The sequence below is a fragment of the Bison bison genome, unplaced genomic scaffold (assembly GCF_000754665.1).
Source record: "Bison bison bison isolate TAMUID 2011002044 unplaced genomic scaffold, Bison_UMD1.0 scf7180017864225, whole genome shotgun sequence".
Taxonomy (NCBI): domain Eukaryota; kingdom Metazoa; phylum Chordata; class Mammalia; order Artiodactyla; family Bovidae; genus Bison; species Bison bison.
Window position 1 is genome coordinate 1,656,338 of NW_011494797.1, and position 27,055 is coordinate 1,683,392.

The 27,055-nt window shown below is 38.0% G+C and overlaps 1 protein-coding gene and 1 non-coding gene across 2 annotated transcripts in view; both read right to left on the bottom strand.

Annotated features, from left to right (window-relative positions):
• GPC6 (glypican 6) overlaps positions 1 to 27,055 on the bottom strand; it is a 1,065,422-nt gene that overhangs the window by 625,801 nt on the left and 412,566 nt on the right. The window lies entirely within an intron of this gene.
• Positions 2,391 to 2,462, bottom strand: TRNAE-UUC. The gene has a single exon. It is a non-coding gene; the product is annotated as a tRNA-Glu (tRNA).

Consider the following 27,055-nt stretch of genomic DNA (forward strand, 5'->3'; position numbering starts at 1 on the left):
TTTAAAATTAATTTTTTAAAAATTGGAGGATAATTGCTTTTCAGTGTTGTGTTGGTTTCTGCCTGTGTTTCTTTTATTGAAAGTAACATTCCTAGTGTTTCCTCTCCTGACATGGGGAAAATATTAGTCTCTGACCACTTTGCAGCAAAATGGGTAAAATCAGATTACCCACTCACTGTGTTTTGTGGTTTATTTCTTTATGCCTAAATTAGTAGTCATAATTTTATGAATATAGAAACTCAGTTATCATATTTCCATAAATATGGTTCAAGAAACATTTTTTCAGATGCCAGGATTAAATTTGTGTCTAAGGGTGTGTCATTGACTCAGAAGTTTGCTCTTAGTTTTACCAGTCCTCAAAAGTCAAGTTATTATTCCTTGTTCAAAATCATTATATGGTTTAGTGATCTCACAGTCAAAGTTAATATTTGGTACTAAAGGATGCTAATACATCAGGCAATTATGACAAATGTTGCTACCTTAAAGTACATTGATCTTAGATCTTATGAAAGATGGGGATCCGAGGTACTGAGGCAAAACTAATGTCCTCCAAAAGATAAGTATACTCATTTCGTTTTTAGCATGCCCATAGACTTAAACTTCCACCTTTTGAAGGGTGACTCTGAACAAAGTATTTTATGCTTGAATGAAAACTCTCTCAGCAAACCAACAAGATGGGGATTAGGAAGGAAGACAGTTACCAGACCCATTTTGCTGAGAAAGTATTATGCCCAAAAACCATAGAGAACTGAAGAACCACATAAAGAAAGAGACACGACTCAATTTAATCCTTTGCTTATTAGGTTAAGGGCAAAGCTCTCATTGGATACAGGCTTCAGTCAACAAAAAATTCTTATCTGCAAGAAAGAGTATGGCAAATAAAAATGCTTTTATTTATTTATTTTTCTTCCCCAATCACAAAATATACATCAAAGGTGATTGCTTAGGGCTCAGTTACGCTTCACAGAAGCACAAAAGAACTTTTTCCAGCCAGCTGTAGCCTCTGGGAGGATTTTATTCATCTAGAGGGGAGATGTGGATGTGAACATCTGTTTGCTGCGGGGCAGACTGCCCCAACTGGGAGAGCAATCTTGTGGATAAAAACCACCACTGTTTCAAAAGCAAAAAAGAGAGTCTATGCACACCGCTGACGGTTTGGAGAGGCCTCTAAAGGGGCAAAAATCAACTCCCAGGAGTCAAAAGGCTCCCTAAGGATATCTGTGAAAGGCTTCCATTTATTGCCTCCAAATGAATGGATCAAAACGTCAGGTGCACACAGGACTAAGGAGAAGTACAAGCAAGAGGAGAAAGAGGCAGATTGAAGGTTCTCAAGGAATTTGCAGTCTGCCTCAAAAAACAAACGCTAGGCCCGTTTACGCTGGAAGTGCTGACTAGTTGACATTACCGTAGCAGGACTAGGCATGGCGACCGGATCAAGCACTGTTCAGCATTAACCTAGAAACTGTAGTGTTTTCCTATTCTCTTCTCATGCTCTCCAAAACACTCCTCACTGCCAGCTCATTTAAAATTAATGCTTCAGGTTGGTGGTATAAATTCATGTCATCATAGAACCCAGTGAGTGAAAGCTCTTGTCACGAGTCGGTGGAGACTGTATCTATGCATGATCACAGCATCTATCCCACCAGGGGGAGCAGGTCTATTGACTTTGCTTCCCTAAATCCACATATTTGTGTTGAGTTTATTTCTCTCCTAATCTCTTCTTTCTGCCCTCCCCTTCACAAAAGCATGCTCTATAGGTTCAATCAGCTCACAACCCAAGCTTTGGCTAAGATAAACTCCAAGTTGCTGGCATGGAGGGTAAATGATTCAGAAAGCTGATCTCAGACAAGGGCTATGATTCAGACACAGGAAAGCTATGGTCCTGCCCTCTACCCAGGCCCTTTTCAAGGTGAAGTGAATAGAAGAGTCCTTCACTCTGCACACACCTGTCAGCTTTCCAGCGTATCTTCTCCTTTCAAAGTCTCCTTGCTTACATCATCAACTGATGTGAGCACCAGGAAAATGCTGAGTTAAGAGGAGCATTAAAGGAGGAGGAATCCCAGTGCCATTTACTCTTGTCTCCCACAGACTTTGAGGGCTAAACGCATGGTCCCTAAATAACCTATCTCTCCCCACTCCCTGCAGGGTGAGACTATAAGAAGGTGGATGCTGCTCAGGGAGTCCTTGTTGCATGAAATGTCACCCTCGGCAGACTGTAGCTATGTGGAATGCATGACTCAGTGCTAATCCTCTACATCAGAGGTCTCTGCCTCAAAATTACTGACATTTTGAGCTGGACAATCTTTTTTTCAATTAAAAAAATTCAAAAATTTATTTAATCAAATTTATGTATTTATTTTTGCTGCACTGTGTGGCTTGTGGGATCTTAGTTCCCTGACCAGGGATTGAACCTGGGCCCCCACAATGAAAATGCAGTGTCCTAACCACTGAATCATCAGGGAATTCCCTGAGCTGGACCATCTTCCTTGAGTGTCTGCCCTGCGCACTATAAGACAACAGGTAGCACGCCTGGCTTCTGCCTATTAGATGCTATTGGCCCATCCTCCCTCCAGCAGTAATGACAAAATTGTCTGCAGACATAACGGTCCCCAGCACATGCTCAGTCTCTCCAGTGAGCTCTACTCTTCTGCTAAAAAATCCAAATCCCAGAAGCCTAGAGACAGGCCATCGAAACCTTCCAAGAAAAGACCAGCACTTTTCTATACCTCATCAGTCTGGCAATTTATTTACAAGAAATGTTCCAGGAGCTGTGTGTGCTTTGAATGAAAGAAGCTGAAATGCACATCATATTCACAGGTAAGCTTGTTAGTGACCAAAACTACCATCTCCATGTATGAGGCCTGCCATAGGACAGGCCTTAAAAAGTGGTGACTAGGGAGCGAATAAATAGACGGTGAACATGAGCACCCAGTGAAATACATCCTGACTCCATCTGGATGGGGCTCCTTTTAGGAAGTGATAACATTGCGGCCCCGCCTTAGAGGGAAAGAAATCCTACAACTGCATCTTAGAGCAGACAAAACTGATGTGCTCTTTTGTCATCCTCCAAACACATGTTCAGTTCAGTTTAGTTGCTCAGTCGTGTCTGACTCTATGTGACCCCATGGACTGCAGCACACCAGGCCTCCCTGTCCATCACCAACTCTCAGAGTTTACTCAAACTCATGTCCATTGAGTCGGTGATGCCATGCAACTACCTCATCCTCTATCGTCCCCTTCTTCCACCTTCAAACTTTTCCAGCATCAGCGTCTTTTCAAATGAGTCAGTTCTTTGTATCAAGTGGCCAAAGTATTGGAGTTTCAGCTTCAGCATCAGTCCTTGCAATGAATATTTAGGACTGTTTCCTTTAGGATGGAAAAGTTGGATCTCCTTACTGTCCAAGGGACGCTCAAGAGTCTTTTTCAACACCACAGTTCAAAAGCATCAATTCTTCAGCTCTCAGCTTTCTGTATAGTCCAACTCCAGAGTTCAGACAAAATGTGGTCCACTGGAGCAGGGAATGGCAAACCACTTCAGTATTCTTGCCTTGAGAACCCCATGAACAGTATGAAAAGGCAAAAAAGATAGGACACTGAAAGATGAACTCGACAGGTCAGGAGGTGCCCAATATGCTACTGGAGATCAGTGGAGAAATAACTCCAGAAAGACTGAATAGACGGCGCCAATGCAAAAACAACACCCAGTTGTGGATGTGACTGGTGACAGAAGTAAAGCCCGATGCTGTAAAGAGCAATATTGCATAGGAACCTGGAATATTAGGTCCATGAATCAAGGCAAATTGGAAGTGGCCAAATAGGAGATGGTAAGAGTGCACATCGACATTTTAGGAGTAGTGAATTAAATGCCCTGGAATGGGTGAATTTAACTCAGATGACCATTATGTCTACTACTGTGGGCAAGAACCCCTTAGAAGAAATGGAGTAGCCATCATAGTCAACAAAAGAGTCCGAAATGCAGTACTTGGATGCAATCTCAAAAACGAAAGAATGATCTCTGTTCGTTTCCAAGGCAAACCATTCAATATCACAGTAATCCAAGTCTATGCCCCAACCATTAATGCTGAAGAAGCTGAAGTTGAACGGCTCCACAAAGACCTACAAGACCCCAAAAAGAGGTCCTTCATTACAGAACGAACACCCAAAAAAGAGATCCTTTTCATTATAAGGGACTGGAATGCAAAAGTAGGAAGTCAAGAAATACCTAGAGTAACAGGCAAATTTGGCCTTGGAGTACAGAATGATGCAGGGCAAAGGCTAATAGAGTTTTGCCAAGAGAATGTACTAGTCATAGCAAACACCCTCTTCCAACAACACAAGAGAAGACTCTACACATGGACATCACCAGATGGTCAAACTCATGTATTTATACCTATCTAAACATGCAAGGGCTTTCTTGCTGGCTTAGACAGTAAAGAATCTGCCTGTGATGCAGGAGATCTAGGTTTGATCCTTGGGTGGGGAAGATCCCCTGGAGAGGGAATGGCCACACACTCCTGTCTTCTTGCCTGAAGAATTCTATGGACAGAGGAGCCTAGCAGGCTACAGTCCACGGGGTTGCAAAGAGTTGGACATGACTGAGTGACTAATATTTCTACTTTTCAAACAGTCATATCCTCCCATGCTCCAAGTTCATGTGTATCTACAAGCAAAATAAAGCTTGGTGATTATCAAGACAGTGCTGCCAGACTTTCATTTCCTCTCTGGAGGCTCTGTCTGTCCAGGTCTATGCTTTGCCTGGTTTCACTGCTGTCTCTCCTGCTCCTGGTTCTACTGAACTCTGCCCGCACAGCCCATGGTCTCACCAAGCTGCCTTTCACATTCACTCCCCTACTTCACTGAAGCAAAGCCTATCATGAGTTAACACTGAAACCACTCTGTCTCCCATAGTACAGCGAAGCCTTCTTCCATCTGGTGATCGAATAAACTCAGTTTGGAACTTTGTTGTTGTTTTCAATAAGCAGTAAGATACCATGTTTTACTTCTTCATTATTCACATGAAAGAACTATGTAAGGGAAGGAGGACAACTAATTTGAATAGATATCTGATTATATTATCTTTGTAGTTTTTTTTAAACATCAGTTGAATTTTTGTGTAAGAAACAAACCCTCAGTAGGCACTTTTTAAAATTATGGGGTTTAAATTAAATACAATTATTTTAAAATAACAACTTATTCAGTAAGGGAGAAATCAGAATCTGGAGTTATTGTGAGATAAAGCTGCTTGTCAGCAAAAATTAGTTTGGGATTTGCTATGTCTTTATCTCTTAATTCATACTTTCTCTTGCTCTGTGTATACATGTGTATGTTTTCAGATAATGTTTATTATATTATAATAAGCATTATGATTTACTCAATCAATTCATGCCAGGAATTAATAAATGCCTATATAATTTCAACCACCACCACATAAAATTTCAAAGGGAGCTAATAGTAGTAATTTATAAATTTCCTGTTTGAGGGATTATTATACCCAAGTAAGCACCCCCACTCCCAATACATCTGATTTAAAATGCAGTCAACATGGCAACAGAATATTTTAATTATTTCCATTTGTACCTGATACATTTTTGGAGGAAAGTTGAAATACGTAAATGAAAATGACAATTTAATTAGAAACAATGAATGATGGTAATTTCAACAGAACTAGAGATAGGACCTAGGAAGTTGCCTGATGTTTAACACAGAAGGCATTTTACACCATGTCGAACACCGTGTTATGAGCTTTTCATACTATTTTGCAGATAAGGAAATTGAGGCCCAGAAATGTTAAGCAAGTTTCCCTACACCACTGAACTGGCATATAACCCAGAGCTCCAAACCAGTGCTGACAAACGTGAGTTGTAAGAAACAACTGGATACCAGGGAAGCTTTGCTGTTTACGCTGTATGTGTGCTGTGCTCAGCTGCTAAGTTGTGTCCAACTCTAAGTCGCTAAAACCCTATGGACAGTAGCCCGCCAGGCTCCTCTGTTCATGAGAGTTTCTAGGAAAGAATACTGGTATAGACTGTCATTTCCTCTTCCAGGGGATCTTCCTGACCCAGGGAATGAACTCATGTCTCTTGCATCTCCTTCATTAACAGGCAGATTCTTTATCACTGAGCCACATCAAACAAACAAAATATAAACCAACAATGACTAAGAAATATGCAACAGAGATCTCATGTAGTTCAAATGGCCCAAATATTTAATATTCAGCCCTTTACAGAAAAAATTTTGCCAATCCCTGGCATAAAGGGTCAAAATCCTAAGTGAAATGTTTGAAGATAAATTAATCAAACAAAACGTATTATGCCTTTGAATTCTTGCAAGTAGGAAGACACTTTAATTATTAGTCTGTTATCTCTAAGTAGTATAATAAAAGTTCCTTCCCTCCATTATTTTATCTTAAGAAATTCACTCTGACAACTCTGCAGCCCATTCATCTCTTTATATTCCCCTGCAAGGTAAGTACAATCCAAAAGTAAATTCTTAAATCACTTAAATGATTTAGAGGATTTCGGTGATTTTAGTTATTTTAAAGTAGACGCCACTAAATTTTTCTAAGAGTGGTTTAATGAGTCCTTGGAGATTTTCATAAGGAGAATATCTTACCATAAACCTGGAATTTAAAGTAGACAGTATAAAATGAAAAAGGAAAGGAAAAATAACCATGAGGTTAAGGTAAAAATATATATTTTAAAACTCTCTGTTCATGATAATTAATGAAAAGAGAAATTTAAACTATCTTATAACATCTTACAAGGCTCTGCAACACAATGCAATGTTCATAATACATCTACAAAAATTATTTTAAAAAATAATAAATAGCATCAGTTGCTAAAAATATTATAATGTATAACTCAAAAGTTCCTCACTATGTCAATCCAAAGGCTATTGTCATTATATTCCTCCCATCATGTGTTGGAAACTCTTGTAGATTATATATAAATAAGTAGAAACAAGAATTATGAGGAAATACTCCTAATCAATAAATCGAAAACAAACAGACCAAAAAACCAAAGATACAGTAAATTTATCTTTAAACACATTATTCAGCTAAATTGGACATCACCATTCTATATTCTTCCAAGGTATCTAATCCAATTGACTAGACTTTTTCATGAAGAAATTTTAAATAAAAAGTCCACAGTTTATAATCAAATGTGTTTGTTTAAAAAAGAAAAATCAACATCCAAAAATCCTGTACTTCTCTACTATTAAGGTAAAGTCAGTGGAAGAAGCCCAATGCCAGGAGATTTTTCAGAATCAAATGTGTATTCAGCTTCAAATAGAAAAGTTACCTGGAAGCAGCAATCTGTAACTGGCTGATGGAGAGAGATTTGAAGCAACAAAGCAGATTATAGAAATCGTTGATTTGAATTCACATTTCACAAGGTTAAACTTTATCTAGACTTAGTGATGCTTTACACATTAGCTTGATAAATGATTTATTTCTTGGTAAATTATTTTTCCAAAAGATCTCTTTTAAAATAAGAAAGACTGATTAGGCCACTTATGATCATAAGGTGGTACAGATAAACCATTAATTCTGGGAGTCATGCATTTAAGTTTATAATCTGCTGACGGTTGCTCCCAAAAGCAAACAACTGTTTTGAGCCTGCAGACTGTGTATGTATCTCACCCTAAGCAATGCATGTGAAATTGAAAGCTGGGATACTTTCTGAATTCACCTTCATCATCACACACCTCCTTTGAGTCGGCCTACAGTGTTCTTTAGGTTTTCTCCATGATCCTGCATTCATTTTTTTTCCCCCACAGATGCCATTAACCAGAGCATCCATTTAATGCATTAGGAACCTAAACTACAGATCTTGAAATCATTTCCAACTTTTTGTCTTCCTCAACTGAAAAAAGCAATGAAGGTTCTGTATAATGCTCTGTTCAGAAATCCAGTTCTCTGTCCAGTTCTCCTTACTTCTTCGCCCAAATACTTGTTGTGCCAGAGAGTGGAAAAACGTCTCTCCAGTACCAAATCACTGAGAGTGAATTCTGGGAAGTGGGGACAAAGCCAGTTTGCAGAAGAAAAGTCAATAATAAGGACCTAGGGTTATGATGCTGAGAGATTGTGTAGGTTTTTAGAAACGGTAAACTGCAAGGAGATCCAACCAGTCCATCCTAAAGGTGATCAGTCCTAGGTGTTCATTGGAAGGACTGATGTTAAAGCTGAAACTCCAATACTTTGGCCACCTCGTGCAAAGATTTGACTCATTGGAAAAGACCTTGATGCTGGGAGGGATTGGGCTCAGGAGGAGAAGGGGACGACAGAGGATGAGATGCCTGGAAGGCATCACCGACTCGATGCATGTGAGTTTGGGTAAACTCCGGGAGTTGGTGATGGACAGGGAAGCCTGGCGTGCTGCGATTCATGGGTTCGCAAGGAGTCGGACGCGACTGAGCGACTGAACTGAACTGAACTGAACTGAAGGAAGAGGAGTCAAGTGAAATTGCCTTCATCCTCCCTTTCCCACAGAATACAAGGCTTCTCACTCTTCACTGCCAAATAAACTCAGTTAAAAAATCTTGACACCAGGCTGAAATCTAGACTAAATCAGGATTCCTGGGAGTGAGATCCAGGTATTGGCATATTTTCAAGCTAAGCAAGTGGTCCCAAAGTACAGCCAAGACTGAAAATCACTTCAGTTCTTCTGTGTTCTGTAATACTTTCACTTTAGGTCAATGCATGATTGGTGGTGAAATGAGCAGAGAAAGGAGGGGTAATGATGGAGGGGCAAGCCATATGATATATCATGAAATACGCTGCTTTCTCCTCCCTTTCACTTACTTTCCCCTCTCTCTCTTTTCACAACAGAAAATTAGCATTCTGGTCTTGGGAAGGCAGCCTAGCATCAGTCAAAGTGTCAAGAGTATGAGAAGGGCACTGCCAATGTTCCTAGTGGGGAAGGGGATAAGGGGGAACTAGTCTTTTCCTTTGTCCTCCATCTCTTCTTCCTGTTCTGCCACTTAACACAAACACTCCCCTGGTCACCCTCTGTCTTCACTGCTTCCAGGATAAATGACTTTCCCAGTGGTGAGGGAAAGAGGGGCATTGTATGGATGAGGGAGGACTAAAGTCTAATAATGTCTGAATTAATTCATGCCAGAAGAACAGGAATGATTACAATAGTCTAATCAGGGCATCATTTAAGCACATAACACAGATAACAGAAGTCTATAGGCTCCATAGATTCTATGACAAGTGAAACCTATAAATTTTGAACATAATTTTTAACATAATTACAAATATAAAATTAGGCATAGGACCTTGAAAAGGGTCTATTCAAGTGAAGGGTCTTGAAACATAAGCTTTACCTGCCTCACAGGAAATCTGCATTCAGTATAAGCCATGGGGCAGAAACTGATAAGACAGAAAATGATATGAAAGTATGTACCAATACAACTCCAATTTTTAAAGATATAAATGCACACGTCGAGAAAAAAATAAAAATGCAAATGCAAAAACAGCTTATTATGGATAGAATGTTATAGTTTATTTGTATTTTCTTCTCTGTACATTGTTAATTTTCTAAAATTTGCACTATGACCATAAATTGCCTTTATATTTGGAAGAAAGCAATAGATATTATTTTAGCATGAAAAATGCTCTTAAACACAAAAAATACTGCTTGATGACAGAGGGGAAATACCTAAATGCATAGGGAGGGCCAAAAATAAGCAAGAAATTTAACTCAAAATTACAGAGTAGATCAACAAAGTAGAGAGTTTTGAGTCTTTTGACTTTAAATCTAGTGGATTCATGCTGATTGGTAAAAATAACATATAAAAAATAAACAAAAAGTACAATAATGCTCTGAGTAAGGTTAGGCAGCTATCCATTAAGAAGAAAAAGTCTACATTTTTGGTTTTTGAATAAATGCTCTGAAATAATACAGATAATTTTTATTTATTTCTAGACTGAGAAATAATTTATCTAATTGATATAATCAGCATTCAACAAAATTCCATTGTTCATTATTACAGATATCAGCTCAAACTAAACTAAAGAAAAAATAACATCAGTTTCAGAATTCAGTTATTATGAATTGAAAGTCATTGTTTTCTCCGCAGAGGTTTTTGCTGGGCATTAGTAGTGTAATTAAAAGACGCTTACTCCTTGGAAGAAAAGTTATGATCAACCTAGATAGCATATTCAAAAGCAGAGACATTACTTTGCCAGCAAAGCTCCGTCTAGTCAAGGCTATGGTTTTTCCTGTGGTCATGTATGGTGTGAGAGTTGGACTGTGAAGAAAGCTGAGCACCAAAGAATTGATGCTTTTGAACTGTGGTGTTGGAGAAGACTCTTGAGAGTCCCTTGGACTGCAAGGAGATCCAACCAGTCCATTCTAAAGGAGATCAGCCCTGGGATTTCCTTAGAAGGAATGATGCTAAAGCTGAAACTCCAGTACTTTGGCGACCTCATGCGAAGAGTTGACTCATTGGAAAAGACTCTGATGCTGGGAGGGATTGGGGACAGGAGGAGAAGGGGCAACAGAGGATGAGATGGCTGGATGGCATCACCGACTCAATGGATGTGAGTCTGAGTGAACTCCGGGAGTTGGTGATGGACAGGGAGGCCTGACGTGCTGCAATTCATGGGTTCGCAAAGAGTCGGACACGACTGAGCGACTAAACTGAACTGAGTAGTGTAGTGAAGTCGCTCAGTCTTGTCTGACTCTTTGTGACCCCGTGGACTGTAGCCTACCATGCTCCTCCATCCATGGGATTTTCCAGGCAAGAGTACTGCAGTGGGTTGCTATTTCCTTCTCCAGAGGATCTTCCTGACCCAGGGATCGAACCCAGGTCTCCCACATTGTAAGCAGGACGCTTTACTGTCTGAGCCAGTGGGCACTGGATGAGCATTAGTGCAGGATGACAAATTGTGTAACTCTAGGAATGTTTCTATAAACATTTGACAACAAAATCCTGAAGAAAGTCAAGGCAACTTCCAACCACCTCTGTTGCTCACCCACATTCTTGAGCTTGTTGGATAAGACTAAGAGGTGGCACAGATTCCCCAGGTCATACCTTAGGAATAATTTCATTCCTTAAAATTATCAAAGGGAAATGAACATCAACACCACTGGGCCACATAGATGTTTAACTCAAATGTAACTGTATTCTTTTGATGGAAGCATAAACAGTGGATATCCTGGTATAGGTATATAATAAGACTTACAGTATTCATGTTTAAGATATAAATACAAATGAACTAACTTTGATCTAAATTTACCTAAGACTCATTACATTTACTTTGCCAGTCATTTACCAGATTCTTCTCAAAGGAAAAAAAAATGCATTAATCCTATGTTATATGATGGCTATTTTATTTTTATAACATCCATCATTTGGAATGCAATGAATAAAACCAATTATTATTAAACATTTCATAAAATATCAATTACTAAGTGCCATATCTTTTATGAAATTTTACAGTGCTGAATGTATGTATCCTATTTTTCATAATGTCAAAATTAAAATAATCCCTAAAGCACATGCTTATTTTGATCCATTGGTATGTTTTAAGTTTACAAATAATTCTTGGATGATCTCTATCCCAACTTCTAAATTATATAAAAATTATAAATTATTATTAAATTACATATAAGTTAGGAAGTCTTAAAAAGAATATATTTAGTTAACTTTAAAAACCACAGATTCGTCCTTTTAGACTTAATTGGATATTTGATAATATTTGTTGGCTTTTAGCCATATGTTATACAGTGATACAGCATCACTCTTATTTTATTCTGATGTGTGTCAGGAAGACCTCCCAAAAGCAATTAGCAATAGTTTTAAGAAAGTATCTATGTATTATAAATTGTTAATCTCTACAACAGGTAGTCTTAAAACAGCCCTGATTTAGGGGAACTTGTTTAAGAGGCTTACAAAGCTTTCTCAATATAGCAATCCTTCGTTTTCTATTTTGTTTTGTATTAAATACACTGAGCTAGGAAAATATGGCTTATTGTGAATGACTTGCTCTGTGGCCATTTCCCCCCCTCTTTTTGAACTGCTGATGGTAATGAATCTCCTTCTTCCAGCTCCAACTGCTGGATTCAGTTATCATCAAGAGCAGACATCAACCAGCACTCTTATCTTGCTCTGATGGATAGACTACTAACCTTTCACAAGATTAGAGACACAAGGTGTTCTGGAGATAATAAAATTCAAATAGGTTTATTTCAAAGGGCAACCCAATCTCACTTTTGTTCATGGGTCACTTGGCAGATCATTTGCCAAAGCAGTTTTTGTGTTTTTCCAAGTCAGGTTCTGGTTCATTGTGCCAAAGATGTCAAATTAAGTGGGCTGCAGAAGCCATTTCCAAAGTAAGAACAGGAAACCTTGAGAAATAACATTATTTTAGTACATGTGATGAAACTCTATTGGCCATAATTCTAATTTTACTTTAATTGTACCTAGTGTACTAATAAAGTAAATCAAGCCTAACCATGTTGACAATACCAATAACTTAGTATCTCTGCCAAAATTTTATTTTAAATATCATAGTAAAAACTTTTTTTCCCAGAGATATTTTAAATGAGTCATAATTAATTAGCCTTACTGTGTTTTACTAATAAATAAGGCTTTTGAAATGAAACAGTTATAATCAATTGTATATTTAAAATAAAATATTTTGCTGGGCTGCTTTTTTCTTTCAATAAATGGTCTTGGGAAAATTGAATGTGTGTGTGTTCAGTCACTCAGTCATGTCTAACTCTTTGTGACCCCATGAACTCTACAGCCCATCAGTCTCCTCTGTCTATGGCATTCTCCAGGCAAGAATACTGGAGCAGGTTGCCATGTATAACTTCAGGGGATTTCCCAATTCAGGGATCAAACCCACATTTTTTGAGTCTTCAGCACTGGCAGGCCAATTGACCACTATCTCACACAATATATAAAAATTAACTCAAAATGGATTAAATACTTGAATTTAAGGCCTGAAACCCTAAGATTTCTAGAAGCTCTAAGCAGTAGCTCTTTTACAACAATTTTATCAGTGAATATTAGGTTGGCCAAAAAGTTCACTTGGATTTTTTCCATAAGATGGTATGGAAAAATCTGAATGAATTTTTTGACCAATCTTATACCATATATATATATAATATGCCTCCCCAGGCAAGAGAAGTAAAAAGAAAAATAAATGGAACTACATCAAACAAAAATGTTCTGTGCAGCAAAGGAAACCATCTACAAAACAAAACAACAACCTACTAAATGAATTAAGATATTTGTATCTCATCTATCTAATAAGGGGTTAATATTCAAAATATATAAACTCAGACAGCTCAACAACCAAAGAACCAGATAACTCAATTGGAAAATGAGCGAAGGAGCTGAATAGACATTATGGATTACTTTTGAGAGAACGGCCAAAAAATGGATCTCTTGACAAAAATACACAGTAAATGTTAGTTGCTGTGTGATATCTTTATGGAGGGGAGCAAAATTTGCCATCTCAAAATATGTCTCAAGCATGAGGATTTATTTAGATTATTTTTAAGGTCCAAAAGACTCAGAAGAGCCTTTGACTCCTCCTTAACTGATTATAATAATTTAAAGACAGGGTCTGTTTCCAGAATAGAGCTATCATCAGAGATATCTGCAAAGAATGTGAGCCAGGTATGGTTGGGAAACACCGAGACATCAGAGTCCACTTTCTGGCCCTTTGTCTCTGCAAGGTCTGGCAAACATTTATCTACCAAACATTTGCTTTTCTATCTTCATGCTAATTGACTGCTTTCCCTTTGAAGTCCCAGATCCCTTACCCCTATCCTCCTTTGTCTTTAGATGAGGATATATTTAAGGTGAGGGCTTCGGTCATTTTGATGACTTACTCAGTTGTCCTGGGTCTCTCCCACCCAGGACATATTAATTACATATTACTATATGTCATTAATAGCAAACTTTTGTATGACTTCATCCTGATAAGATGTCTCATGTCAATCTTACTCTTAGACCAGTCATAAGAACCAGAAAGAGTAGAAGAAAACTCCTTCCTGGCACTTGATAAGAAAGATAATTTTATGTAAAATTAAATATATTCCTGTAAAAATTATATATCTCCTATTCTCTCTTGAGGTGAACAACATCCTCCTTCTATAATTATGTATGTACAGCTTTATTGTCATCTCTCTCTGTTGATGGTCTTACAGCAATTGACGCTTAGGAGTAACACCTCTTCACTGAATGTATAAGTAGACTTTGAAAGAAGTGAAGGTGTTAGTTGATCAGTTGTGTCTGACTCTTTGTGAATGTGGGGACTGTAGCCTGCTAGGCTCCTCTGTCCATGGGATTCCCCAGGCAACAATACTGGAGTGGGTTCCCATTCTCTTCTCCTGGGGATCTAACCCTAACCACCCACATTGCAGGCAGATCATCTGAGCCACCAGGAAAGACCATCAGTAGACTTAACCTTCTGAATAATCAAAAGGCATTGTTGATGTATGTTGACCCTGGCTCAGACATGAGTGGAGTCTTTCCCTGGCAACAAGAAATATGGTTTGGGCCAGAGATTCAGTATAAAAGACAGAGTAAGTAGTTGATACTATTGTAAACAACAACTTTGTTTTCACAGTTTGCATTTATGGAATTTAGTGTTTTTATTTCCTTCAGCATGCATTTTAGTATTAATCAGTTAGCAATTCCTTCCCAATTAGATAGTGATTCTAATTTGTTAAAACTCATTTTGGATTCCCAATCTTTTTTCCAAAGATTCTGTCAAAGAAGCTCCAACAAACCTGAGTTTGTTTCAAGTTTCTGAGCATATTTTATGTTCTCTCATGAAGCTATTTATTTGAAGCAAAATAAAACAAACAAAATCAATAATAGATCCACAATTAAATCTGTGTAAACTACTAAATAATCAGAAACTTGTCCTGATACTTTTATTGAACAGCCCAAGAACATTTTTCCAACCAGTTCAATACCCACCTGATTATTATTCCATTCAAGTGATTTTTTGCAAGCTTGTCAATGACCATCCCATGTGAAATAGCACTGATAACTATGCAAAGGTCAAACTGGGCTGTAACCAGTAAGTCTTCCAGTCTACAGGATCAGTCACTTTGTCAAAGAGGGAAATTAGTTTTGTTTGGCATGGCTTGTTTTTGAAGAGTCCATGTTATCTGCCACTTTGTTACACTCTGGGTGCTTGCAAATTGATTGCAGAATAAATTGCTCCTGACTCTTTCTAGGAATGGACCTTAACCCTACAGGTAATTAATTCCCAGATATTTACTTCATTTTCATTTCTTACAATCATCTGCTGTGATTGTCCTGTCCCTAGCTCTCTGGATCTGTGCCAGTCTGCCATAAATCTGCAAATTCACTTAAATGAATACAAGGTAATTTGATGTTGCATTTGATTTGGCACTAAACACTACACAGTTGTTGACTTCAAAGTCAAATACATAAATCTTCACTGCTTAGGAAAAGAGGAAGCATTTCTTCTCAGTTGGTTTGACTATGACAATGCAGTCAAGTTCAGATCTATACAAACAGATACAGCATTAAACAAATTGGTAATAAAACCTTTTTTCTTATTATAAGTATATAAATAGGAAACTACACAAATGCATCTTAATAAGACAAATAAAAACTTAAAGCAACCTGTAGCTTTTGTTATGCAACCTGCTATGGTATTTTTTCAGATGCAGGCATCAGATGTTATCCCCAAGAGCAAAATTTACTTCTACAATACTCAATATCGCACACTTGACTTTGGGCTTTGGAAGTTAATTCTGAACTTCTTTGATTTCAAGAGGTTGAGTCAGATCCATCACATTTCTGTAATTGCCTTTTTGTGAGCGTGTGGTTTAATTATAGGTCATCCTCTGAAAGGTAGCACAATAACAATTTATCAACTTGTTTTAGCTCTCCCCTGAGGAAATGTCATCTCTTATTATCTGAATTTCAAAGCCAGTCAGAGTGTCAACGAACCTCCCCAAAGCAGTCACATTCAAATAAAAACAATCTTAAAACCAGGATGGAAACCATTCTAAGTCAGTTTCAAGTTAACATAGGCTTGAAGCTCTATTATTTCATCTGCGTCTGTGTGGAAATCCAGGACAACTGAGAACTCAAGGGTGAGGTTCTACATTTAATTTACAAAAGTAATGGATAATTTAGGAAGTTGGGGTTAACATATACATACTACTATATTTAAAACAGGGGCTCCCAGGTGGCGCTAGTGGTAAAAAAAACCCACCTGCCAAAGCAGTTTAAATGTAAGACATGCAGCTTCGATCCCTGGGTTGGGAAGATTCCCTGGAGGAGGGCTGCAACCAACAGTATTCTTGTCTGGAGAATCCAATGGACAAAGGGGCCTGGTGGGCTGCAGTCCATAGGGTCGCCCAGAGTCAGATGTGACTGAAGCGACTTCGCACAACTTATCATGCCTATAGAAAACAGATAACCAGCAAGGGCCTACTGTATAATACAGGGAACTAGTATATTTCTGCTGCTGCTGTTGCTGCTAAATCACTTCAATTGTATCCGACTCTTTGCAACCTTATGGACTCTTTGCAACTATAGTCCACCAGGATCCTCTCTCCATGGGATTCTCCAGGCAAGAACACTGGAGTAGGTTGTTGTGCCTTCCTCCAGGGGATCTTCACGACCCAGGGATCGAACCTGCGTCTCATGTCTCTTATGCATTGGCAGGCAGGTTCTTTACCACTAGCACCACCTGGGAAGTCCTATATGTACACACACACACACACACACACACATACATGTATATAACAGAAGCCACTGTGCAGTATACCTACCTGAAACTAACATGGCATTGTAAATCAACTATACTTCAAAGAACGTCTAAAGTGATGGAAAGGTGGATAGATGAAAATACAGTGAAACTCAACTCACTCAACACAGTATTCAGGAGTTTAGTCCCAAGAGGTGTCTACAAAAAAGTTCTTTTCCTTTTTAAGTCAAAAACAGTCTTGTCCTGAGAGTGCCTGCTGAGCTTAAAGAAGGATTCAAACTTGGGTTGTGTCTGATGGAAACACTGTTGGTCACTAGCCAGAGTGATAAACTTGCAGACAGAGGAAGTACTATCTTCAAGATCAGTTTTGTGGAGAGGTATCTGGGGAAAACCAGGAATTTGGAGGCCAGCTGAGTGTCTACACTGAGTCTGGCCCCAAGGAATGTATCAGAGGTAGAGGAAGAGATAAGGGACACTAGTATAAGTTGAGCAGCTCTTTTCTCCACAGAGACGTAGTAAAACCTGGAACTTCCCTGAGACCCAAGTGCAAAGTGGGCTTCAAGGGTAGGGAGAAGGGTGTTATCACTGCCCACTCATCACATCATGGCCCCCTTGCAGTAACAACTAAGGGAACAAAGCTCCAGTTCTTACCCAGAGAGTGTGCAGCACTGTGAACACCAAGACCCAGAAGTCAAAAGCTAGACACATTAATGCCAAGATATTTTTAACTGTACCCCCAAACTGCTGGAAGCCAAAGACATTCACATTTTATGCCATGCCCCTAAAGTCAAACTTCCTTGGTGGCTCAGAGGTTAAAGCGTCTGCCTGAAATGTGGGAGACCTGGGTTCCATCCCTGGGTCGGGAAGATCCCCTGGAGAAGGAAATGGCAACCCACTCCATTATTCTTGCCTGGAGAATCCCATGCAAGCAGGAGCCTGGTGGGCTACAGTCCATGGGGTCACAAAGAGTCGGACACGACTGAGCGCCTTCACTCACTCACTCCTAAAGTCAAAAGGTTTTAAATAAGAGCTGTTAATTATGTAAATTGATTTTAAAGGAAGTTCTATTTGAAATGAAGACAATCAACTACTGTTTATGTCTTATAAACTTATCCTCTGATTCCTGAAATTGAAAATGATTCTAGGAACTATCGTTTTTTTTTTTTTTGCAGCACAAGTAATTGTAACCATTTGACTCAAGTGAGACTCTGTCCTATTTAGTTGTGAGGCGTGGGAAGGATTGAGTGGGCATATTTGTAGCATAGTCGGAAGAGTGAGGATTGCTTAGAGTTGTAGGACCGATCTTGTGTGTTAGTCACTTAGTCGTGTTTGACTCTTTGTGACCCCAGGGACTGTAGTCTGCCAGCCTCCTATGTCCGTGGAATTCTCCAGGCAAGAATACTGAAGTGGTTTGCCATTTCTTCCTCCAGTGCAATCCATCTTTTCCTTTTAAAATGGATACATTTCTACTTTCTCCTGTCTTCACACACTCCCCTATTCTCTTGCACTCACCGCCTCTATCCTACCCATCCATAAATCCCTTTGTTAATGCTTTCAGGACATGTACAGAATTCAGCCACTCTTCATTAGCTCTGCAGCCCACACTGTGACTAGGGTCCCCTCATTTCTCACCTGTTGCAGTCACCAAGTCCTGTCCGACTGTTCACGATTTTATGGACTGCAGCATGCCAGGCTTCCCTATCCCTCACCTGCATTTCTCACCTGCCTCACTGCAAATATCTCCTAACCAAGTCCTTGCTTCCACTTTTGGCTTCCGACAGAGATGCTCCTCCTTACTGATGATTTCCCCAGTCTTGCCCCAAACATGAAGCTTAGAAAGAAAGGATCTGGCCTGTTTGGTTACATTCATTGAAGAAGCTCAAGCCCCACGAAGAGTGTCTGCTCCAATACATAGTAGGTGCTCATCTGATATATATCAAATGAATTCATGCAATTTCATCGTTTCTGCAACAAAACCTCCTCACCAGACAAGTTCTGTGTAATCACATGTGTTTCATTATAAATACTCGTAAGTTCAAAGCCTGGATTGTGGGAGACACTTACAGTTATTGATAGGGATTAAGACTTTAATTATTACATGAAAGATGTTGGTTCATATTGTAGAGAATTTAGTTATTGAACACATTGTTTGAGAGAGAGTTGTTTGGGATAGAAGACCCTTGTTGAAACCACATCAAACAGAGGAGTTATTGTTTGCATAGCTTAAACATCAGGCAAAGTCTTGGAATTTACATAACCTTTTTTCGCCTCTTTGTTTCTGTGTCTCTATTAACATTCACTAAGAGCCTCCTTTTTGTTTTCTCTCAGTGACTGGTATAGATACAAAACAACACAACAGTGATTTTTATGAAAAGCACATTTTGCATATTGTTACAGATTAGGATGAAAATGTTCTAAATTTTTGTTTCTTCTTTGGAACATACAGACAGAGCTTTAAATTGTATATTACTTTCTCATTCAATGCAGAGGTTTTATAAGCAAGTAAATGTTTCACCCCTGTTGTATTATACAGACATGAGGGGACTCAGGAAAGTGAAGCTTGGTGGGAATATAAATTGGTGCAGCCACCATAAAGAATAATGTAAAGGTTCCTTAAAAGATTAAATGTAGAGTTATATGATCCAGCCATATGTGTATATATATGTGTGTGTGTGTCTGTGTGTGTATAATGGAATATAACTCAACCATAAAAAAGTATGAGCTAATGCCATTTGCGGCAACATGGAAGGACCTAGAGTTTATCATTTTAAATGAAGTAATTTAGGAAGAGAAAGACAAAGATCACATGACATCACTTATATATGGAATTGAAAGGAAAAAAGATACAAATTAACTTATTTACAAAACAGAAAGACTTACAGACATAGGAAACAAATTTAAGGTTACCAAAGGGGAAATGTGGGAGAAGGATAAGTCAGGAGTTTGAGATTAACACATATATATGTTACTATATGTACAATACAACAAGGACCTACTATATAGCACAAGAAACTATATTTAATGTCTTTCAATAACTTATAACACAAAAAACCCAAACAAGAACACATATATATCTGTGTATACATACGTGTATGTGCGTATACACATACATGCAACATGGCAAATCAACTTCACTTCAATTTAAAAAAAAAGTGAAGCTTGTCTTAGTGGCACATTTAATTTCATAACAACCTTGCTGTTGGAGTCACCCATATCCTCTGCATTAAGTTAGACTTATAATTAAAAGCAGAATTGTATTTCCTTAAGCTGTTACCTTTAAGGAGATTGGTCAATATTCCATCTCATGGAATGATCAATATTCCAACTCATTGGAAAAGACCCTGATGTTGGGAAAGATCAAAAGCAAAAGAAGAAGAGGATAACAGAGGATGAAATGGTTAGATAGCATCACTGACTCAATGGACATGAGTTTGAGCAAACTCTGGGGGATAGTGGAGGACAGGGAAGCCTGGCATGCTGCAGTCCATGGGGTCGCAAAGAATCAAACATGACCTAGCCACTGAATAACAAAAACAACAGTATTCCAGGAACTGCTTTGAATGAGCACAACTTATTGAAGAGAGCAGAGGACTGAATTAGAAGGGTGATCCTTTTGGGTTTCCAGCATGGTTCACCTGTATGGCTTTAGGTGAGTCATTGGATCATCTGTAAATCTCTATATACCAATTGAGTCTCCTGTTAACTGAGTCTACCACATACCAGAGTCACATGATCATGACCTTCAGAGTATTCCTGTCAGGAATTCCTGGGTTTTTTTTGAGGGGAAGTTGGACAAAAGAATACAAAAGCTACTGCGTTATGTTATACTAATGATTCTCAAAATGTGGTCTCAGGACCTGAAAAGTGAAAGTGAATGTCACTTAGTCCTGTCTGACTCTTTGGGACCCCGTGGACTATAAGTCCATGGAAGTCTCTAGGCCAGAATACTGGAATGGGTAGCCTTTCTCTTCTCCAGGGGATCTTCCCAACCCGGGGATCGAACCCAGGTCTCCTGCATTGCAGGCGGATTCTTTACCAACTGAGCTATCAGGGAAGCTCTCAGACCTGCAAACATGCTAAAATATGAATTCTTGGTTCCATTCCAATCTTACTGAATAGTAACAATGGGGTGGAGCTTGTGAGAGTGTGGCTTAACCCGCTTTCCAGGTGATTCCAATGTACACTAAAGTTTGAGAACTATATTAGAAAAGCAATTTCATTTGACCACCCTACAAACATGAGTACTACTTTCAACAACTAACTCTTATTTATCAAAATCCCTTCTACTACTATTACCTGGAAGTCTGTATTTAATTTCTGCATTTTGCCCACACATTTTAAAAAAGCTAACCCCTAGGAGAGATTTTTCCTTAAATCCCACCTTTCTGTAATGCCAGTCGTTTTTATTCATTAGTAGAAAACACCTGTAACAGCAGGAGCTACTTACATTTTAATTGTTTCTTGTTCCTCTAAATTGCTTGTCATTATAAAAGAAATGACAGAAGTGAAATGGGAGAAGAGCAATGTGGCAAGAAGTCTAGAGCCCATTTTCAATGTTTAATTGCTATACAATGCTAAGAACAGATTAAAAAGATAAATCAAAAGTTTGCAGAAAAATGTGAGGCCCCCAGTCAGTTTTACGGTTTCATTTGAGCTGCAAAGATATTATTATACACTCATTTACAAAACAATGAGCTCTTACTGTTTATGAAAGTTTAATCTCTTGGTTTATTGCCTTAATATATTTCACATTGGTAAGGTTTACTTTTAAATGAAATTTCTGACTGTCTTTTGTGGATGTTATTTTATACTGAGAATACAGACAGAATGAGTGTAACATCATAATTGTATTCATCTATGAAGCAATTAGAGTCAGGGTAATTGCTTCTAGTTCTCGGATATCTGCATACAAAGTAATAGGATTAATATTTTATCATTTGGCAGTATCCCTTGTTAGCTAAGAATTCTAACATTGTATATCTTCTCTGTCTACAGGAATTTAAACAGACCCTATATTAATATTTGCCTAAATCAAAAACCAAGCCAAGGGGAAAAATTACATGGAGCACATTGGCACCACTGGCTAACATACCCATCCAGTGGGTGAACAACAGAAAGAGGCCCCTAAATACATTCTCCAAACTGAGCAGATTAATGATGGCTGAAAGAAGGCTTAGGGATCTCACTCCAGTCTCCAGTTATTTCTAGGTGATCTCACGGGTACCAAAGTGTGTATAAACTCCATGGGGTTCGAGGACCCTCATTCTGATTAAAACTATATGTCTGCTCCAATGTCAAGATTCCTATACAAACACCCTTGCAACTTTCTGCCAGGGGAAAAAAAAAAGCCACGGATACAGCAGAAGGAGCGCTTGATGACCTAAAGGAGTAACTTGGTGAACGACTGACAAGATTCAAATCCTCAGCTCGAATCAACAGGACTAAGAAGGGCTAAATGAGGACTTATAGCCTCATTTATTTTCTAAGAAGCTTAGGCTGGAGGGAGAGAAAAGAAGCCATAAATTAAATGGAACTTTGCTCAAATAAAAGGGGAACAAATGAGGGAATTAAGTTGAAACTAGCAGCTCAACCACTGGACCAAGTTTAATTGATAGATAAGCTGTATTTCAACATGAATAAATATTATAAAAGATAGGGAAACTGCTCCTCTTTTCAGTCTATACAAACAAATACACTTTATGGAGAAAGAGATATTCTACATATGAATTAAACTGTATGTATAATGTACACTACACACCTACGTAGGCAATACTTAGTTTCGATAGTAACATGTAATTCAGATGTTGATTAGAAAGCCTAAAATAGAAATTCCATCTGAAAAGTTGGGCTACATTTTTAAAAATGTACTTATCTTTTAAATTGTATATTATTTTCCCTAAATACTGTTTTTTCTTTTTTATATATTCTTTTAGCGTCTTACCTCATTATTCTCCATTTACCATTATTAAATGACCTTACGGAGAGCTCATTAAACTGAAAGGTGTCCTGGAGATAGAGTAAAATAGCAAAATATAAAACATTTAGAATGCAGAATGGCAAATGGTATACACTGTGTAAGTATTAAACAATATTATTATTACTGATAAATATAAGTACAGATTTAGAGCTTCCCAGATTGCAAGAGTGGCAAAGAACCCACCTGCCAATGCAGGAGACATAAGAGAAGCAAGTTCAATCCCTGGGTTGGGAAGATCCCCTGGAGGAAGGCATGGCAACCCACTCCAGTATTCTTGCCTGGAGAATCCCATGGACGGAGGAGCCTGCTGGGCCACAAGCCACAGGGTTGCAAATCATCAGACACAACTGAAGCAAATTAGCACTCACGCAAGTACAGATTTAATCTTTGATTAGTTAGAAAATCATTCTACCTTTCTCAGTGACATAAGAGTGACATATTTGAAAACTGTGTCCTTACACTCATATATGTATTGCTTTAAAATATTGTGTAACCTCACTGGTCCTTAGATTATTTCAGATACCCTGATTGCGTCCTGGTCCTTTTCTCCTTATGAATTTGTGTGACTGTTATTTTTAAGTCAAATAGAGAATCATTGATTATGCACTTATAGATGGAAGGATTAAATGCTGCATGTAATAATTTCCAGAGAAGGCAATGGCACCCCACTCCAGTACTCTTGCTTGGAAAATCCCATAGATGGAGGAGCCTGCAAGGCTACAGTCCATGGGGTCGCTGAGGGTCAGACATGACTTAGCGACTTCACTTTCACTTTTCACTTTCATGCATTGGAGAAGGAAATGGCAACCCACTCCAGTGTTCTTGCCTGGAGAATCCCAGAGATGGGGCATCCTGGTGGGCTGCCGTCTATGGGGTCGCAGAGAGTCGGACACGACTGAAGTGACTCAGCCGTAATAATTTCTGTAAAAAGGTGATAGTTTTTTTTTTTTCAAAGTGGTGACTCACAAACTACTTGTATATCACTTAGTCTTCCTAACAGCACCACTAAAATCAAAGAAATGACTTTCTTCTCTAGTCCATTGAGACTCAAATAGTTTAAGTAACATGCTAACATCATATAGCTATTAAATAGAAAAATCCAAACTGGATTGGAGTTCAGACATTGCCTATATCAGAGTAGAAAACTAGGACAATTGTCAAAGGAGACTCCATAATTCCTGATGATTGATTTGGGAAGTGTGAGAAGGAATTGGAATGCAGAGGAATTTGCTTAATTTTAGATTATAATCTAGGTGGGAAAATTAATTCCACATAGCATGTGGATTTACTTAGCTAAGGAATATTGAATTAAGGTATTAAAATTGAAATATTCTGAAGGAGTCAGAAACACGGAACTAAATGATAGGTAAAGTGAAAGTGAAGTCGCTCAGTCGTGTCCGACTCTTTGCGACCTCATGGACTGTAGCCTACCAGGCTTCTCCGTTCATGGGATTCTCCAGGCAAGAATACTGGAGTGGGTTACCATTTCCTTCTCCAGGGGATCTTCCCGACCCAGGGATCGAACCCGGGTCTCTAGCATTGGAGGTAGACGCTTTAACCTCTGAGCCACCAGGAAAGCCCAAAATGATAGGTAAAGGATCCTAAAAATAAATTTAGATCTTGAAATGAAACTATAAGAATAAAAGCATTCTTGAAGCAATTCAATCAGAGGAATTTCAAGGTTAAGTACATATGTGATAATGGATCGTATTCCTTGTTTAAAAGAAAACATGAAAGTCGCTCAGTTGTTTCCGACTCTGTGACCTGCACTGCAGCCCGACAGGCTCCTCTGTACGTGGGATTCTCCAGGCAAGAATACTTATTAGCAATTCTATAGTATCAAGTTAGGAGAAATTTTGAAATGTATGTATTTTCTAGAAAAAGCGGGAAATACCCTTTTTGGAGAATTATTAAACTGAATCTATAAATTTTAGACATAATTGGTGCAACATCTTATGGAGACCTCATCCTTTTCTGTTTTATTCTCCCCCATTAGAGACCTGTAAACTAATAAAATACTGGTTAGAATATGCCTGTTCGTGTTGTTGTTTGTTTGCTTTAGTGTTTTATCATGTTTGTAAGACAGTTTTAGTAAGACATAATTCATGTACCATGCAATTCGCTTATCTAAAGTGTATAATTCAACGATATGGAGTACTGTATCCACCATTGTGCAATGATCACAACCAATTTTAGAACATATTCATCATCGCAGAAACAAACTCCACTTTCAATAGCAGTCACTCTGATTTTCTCCCAGTCTCTCCAGGATTCCCCAACTATTAGCTCATTGTTTTTGTTTAGTTACTGAATTGTGTCCAACTCTTTGCGACCCCATGGACTGTCGCCTCCCAGCTTCCTCTGTCCATAGGATTTCCTAGGCAAGAACACTGGAGTGGGTTGCCATCTCCTTCAAGGCAACCACTAGTCCACTTTCTGTTCCTATAGGTTTGCCTTTTCATATAAACAGAAGCATGTAATAAGTCTTTTATGATTAGATCCTTCACCTTAGAATAATGGGTACAAAGTACGTCCATGCTGCAGTGTATACCAGGTCTTCACTCCTGTTTATGGTTGGATAATACTCCACTATACAGAGGTACCACCTTCATTCATCCACTTGAGGAGGCAAACAGTGTCTTTCTTTCCACACTTTAGCTACTATGGATTATGCCCCTATGAGCATGTATGTACAAATTTTTAAGTGAACATATATATTTTTATTTCTCTTAGGAATGGAATTGCTGGGTCTCAGATGGTAATTCTGTATTCTTTTGAGAAAATATCAAACTTGTTCATAGCAATTGCACCATTTTACATTCCTGCCACCTATGTGTGAGGTTCCTGATTTTGCCATTTTTTTCCTTGCCAAAACTTGTTATTATTTATATTTTTGATTATAACAAACTTAATGGGTAGGAATAGGTATCTCATTGTGATTTGATATGCATTTTAATAATGGATAATAGTGTTGAACATCTTTTATACTGGCCATTTTTTTTTTTTTTTTAAAAAAATGTCTATTCAAGTCTTCTTGAATAGTTCTTCTTGAATAGCAAAATAGCCAATTTTGCAATACCTATTTGTGTTTTTATTGCCGGGGTGTTAGAATTCTTTTTTTATTCCAAATTTAAGTCCCTTATCAGATATATAATTTGCAAATATTTTCTCCCATTCTATCTCCTTTATAAACCTCATGATTTTCTGTGCTTCAAAAAATTCAAATACAAAGTAGGAATTACACCTATAAGAAGCTACTCTAGGAGGGGTTAAATAAACTCAGCATTAATTCAAGTAAGTTAAATTCAAAATCTATTTCTTGTTCCATACACAGATGTCTGACTTTGGAGATATAGTTTCATAGCTCATGCAGAATAACATTTTACAATATGGTAGGCACAATGAATACTAAATAAGTGATGATGATGATACAGTTTCACAGTTCATGCAGAATAACATATTTTACAATATGGTAGTCAAAACGCATACGAAGTAAATGGTGATACTAAATTAGTCTAGTGGATATAAAACTTTTAGTTGCTAAACTTAGATTATTTTTATCAGAACAAATTTTCTTCTACCATACTATAAATTATTGTTTCTCTCCCAGGGGTTTCTTTGTCTTCTAGAGATGTATTTACTATTCATGGTTAAATTACAAGGTTTTGTCCACCAGATATACTATTTTTCATATCATCACTTTCCCTTCTGTAAATGTTTGTCAAAAGTTATTTTCATATATTTGATTGACTTTAACAATTAGACATAGAAATTTTATTTTGGAAGTATCTATGTTACTAACAGTAGAAACAATAGCAGGTTGTCCACATCCAAATAGATTAAGTGATTAGGAAACAAAGCAAGACATAGAGAAAAGCATTTTTTAAAAGTTCATATTTTGTAAACAAAATGAGAGATGATGATAAAAGACAATATGTATACAAAATGATGATAAATATGTTATTTAATTTTCTCTTTTATATTCTTAATTTCACATGAAAAGTAGCTGCGATAATTAATAACAAGGTTAAACTAAAATTTCAATTACTTAGAAACTTAAAATACACTTTCCTAAATAATTATAAAAAGGGGCAAAAGAACAACAAAACAGAACAGATTATGGAGATAATTTTAAAATTTAGTACACTACCTACTAAAACATCGTAAAGAGAAACACCTTAATCACTCACTCACTAAGAGAGTGAAGAGGAGATAGAACATAGACTACTGGGAAGAAGATCATTAAGAGAGGTATGAAATTCCAAGGTGTGTAATTACCAAAAGATGAGTTTGTTTACATGGAGGATACTTATAAGGAGGTCAGAGAAATGAAGCTGGAAGTTTAGGTGGAG